Source organism: Berghia stephanieae, chromosome 1 (assembly GCF_034508935.2).
Source record: "Berghia stephanieae isolate SIO BIC M18660-M18661 chromosome 1, UCSD_Bste_1.3, whole genome shotgun sequence".
NCBI classification, from domain to species: Eukaryota; Metazoa; Mollusca; class Gastropoda; order Nudibranchia; family Aeolidiidae; genus Berghia; species Berghia stephanieae.
In genome coordinates this window covers 75,567,530-75,570,203 of record NC_088360.1, presented here as the reverse complement: position 1 = coordinate 75,570,203, position 2,674 = coordinate 75,567,530, and the positions used below count along the sequence as shown (strand labels likewise).

Sequence of the window (2,674 nt, the reverse complement as noted above, 5' to 3'; positions counted from 1 at the left end):
ATGTTTTATATATATAGATTGCGCTTGGCCAAGGAGTTCACAACATTGCCATCCGGAAGTATAACGGACCAACACACAAATTCTGTGTAACCATGAACTTTTATAGTCTGGTTAATACAGTTTAGTGAGAACAACTCACAAACGCGGATGGCAAAAACAATAACAAAGGCCTGAGTGACGTCATCTGCATACTATCTATATATAGATAGTTCGAAGATGACGTCACACATTCTTTGTTATTGTTTTTTGCCATCCGCGTTTATGAGTACCTCTCACTAAACTGTATTAACCAGACTATAAACCTTCAAGGTTACACACATTTTTGTGTGTTGGCCAGTTTTATTTCCGGATGGCAATGTTGTGAACTTCTTAGCCAAGTGCATACTGTCTATAGATAGAATGCGCTTGGCCAAGGAGTTCACAACATTGCCATCCGGAAGTATAACGGACCAACACACAAACTCTGTGTAACCATGAACTTTTATAGTCTGGTTAATCCAGTTTAGTGAGAACAACTCACAAACGCGGATGGCAAAAACAATAACAAAAGCCTGAGTGACGTCATCTGCATACTATCTATATGTAGTGCCGTACCTTTTGTTTACACTTTTGAAACAACCACTCACTACTACACACGAGCCAACCTTGCTAAAAAACGTGATTTCAAATGCACTTTGACTGTCGACAGTCTAACATCGATGACCAACACTGCTTGCTCTTTAGATTGTCTATTTTCATATTGACGAAAGAAGAGAATGGAATCTTTCGGGAGCGTGTGGTATCGTTCGGAGGTAAGAGATTAACTTGTAATTTTTCAAATACTGGCGAATTATCGAGATAACGGCATGTAGATTTAATTTAAAGATCTGAAAAGCTTTGACATTTTTTTCTATACAAAATTGAGTCAATATATTCAAACCTGATTACCGTATTACAAAATCTGGCTGTTTTTCTGCATTTTCGTAACACTGGCTTAAATTCGATTAAATTTTATCTATTAGTATATATATTTTTTATTATTATATTATATAGATATGATGTGGGTTCGAGAGGGGGAGGGGTGTCTTTTTATTTTATTTTATTTTTTTTTTTGGGTGTTTTTTTTTCCAATGGGACTTTTGCCCTTCACTGCTAGGAACTTGTGGAAAGGCTCCCCAAAATTTGCTGCACTGTACCGATCTTGCGTACTTAACATACATGCAAAGAGATTATTAATGATTTACTGTAAGTGGAAATTCGTCTTAGCGGGAAAGTATAATTGTTAAATTCTAAATTGGTCCACATTTTTCATCTATCCACATACACAACTGGTATGTTTATGTCGTGCCCTTGCTTTGGAATAAGGCCATTTGATACCTCAGAGCCTGTATTTTTTATTTTTGGGCGGTGCTTTTTTTAAACTTTAAAATTATGGCTATATTGTATATATTTCAACTTTGTACGAATAAGGAAAGGTATTCTCTAAACCTTAGGCACAACTTTTTCTCAGTTCGGGTAGTCGACAAATGGAACCACCTGCCTGCAACAGTTGTCGACGCCCTCCTTCCACTATGTGGCGTGCCCAGTTTTGAGAGACGTGAATTAAATACTTTCACGAATGCACAAGAGCAGATAAAAAGCTGTAACAGCCTACATTATATCATATATCATATAAAAATGTTAAATTATTTAGTCAATTGCTATCCCGACGCCATTATGACTTAGTTTCGCATCAGTTAAGCTACGTAATGGCAAACATCCTTTCACCACTATTTATAGTTCATTTAATATTATAATACTTACATTTTAGAATTCAATAATATTGGTACATCCAAATATTAGACTATAATTGAAAACAAAACGCTCTTTCCGTTTGTAAAATGTCGAAATTGTAATGCGCAGAGCAATATCCGTCGTCTCATACGGATTACTGGGTCTAAATCCCTTGCCGTATATTCACACCAAGTTTTCGTTCGAGTACGTGCGTGTGACTTGACTTAGATGCCTTTCGCGTCTCGACCGAAAGATCGGGTCGCCTTGGCTGTTTCCAGTATTTCCTGTGTGAGGTGTCTCCAATATTGCCGGTCCTCTGCTAGGGTTCTCAGATTTTTAAGGTCCCTGCCGTTATGAGACTAATACTTTGTCCAAGTGTTGTGAGGTTTTTGTTTAGGATCACAGGGAGTGTTGTGATCGGTCTTCCTCTGAAAAGGTTCCCGTGTTTTTGGAAGTATCCCGACATGGCTTGGTTAGCTGGTATGTTTTTGTCCCTGCGTAGTATGTGACCGAAAAGTTGCCATCGTTGTTGTAAAATGTCAAGGGAGATTGGTCTTTCTTTTGTGATCTTATAGAGTGATTCATTTGAGATCTTTTTTGGGTATTTGATGTCCAGTACCCTTCTTAGCTGTGTGCGATGGAAGGCATCCAGATGTTCTTCTTCGGATTTTGTCAACGCCCAAGTGCCGCAGTTATACAGAAGTACCGGTTTTACAAGAGCATGGTACAGTTTCAGTTTGGTTTTTCTCTTTATTTTGTCACCTCTAATCCATACATTGGTGAGTTTACTGAGTGCGGCGTTTGATAGCTGTTTTCTTCTTTGTACATCCTCGGTGTCTCCAATTAGTGAGCCGACTTTCTTTGTTCTTTTCCATTCCTCTTTGTTCCTCGATATTGTTGTAAATTCGGTGCGTGTAACGAA

At 38.1% G+C, this 2,674-nt stretch overlaps 1 protein-coding gene across 1 annotated transcript in view; it reads left to right on the top strand.

The window, feature by feature from the left end:
- The first annotated feature begins 688 nt into the window (after positions 1–688).
- LOC144957191 (uncharacterized) overlaps positions 689–2,674 on the top strand; it is a 16,210-nt gene continuing 14,224 nt past the window's right edge. The window contains exon 1 of the mRNA XM_078888245.1: positions 689–791. The gene's annotated coding sequence lies outside the window, so the exon portion shown is untranslated. The remainder of the gene's footprint in view (positions 792–2,674) is intronic.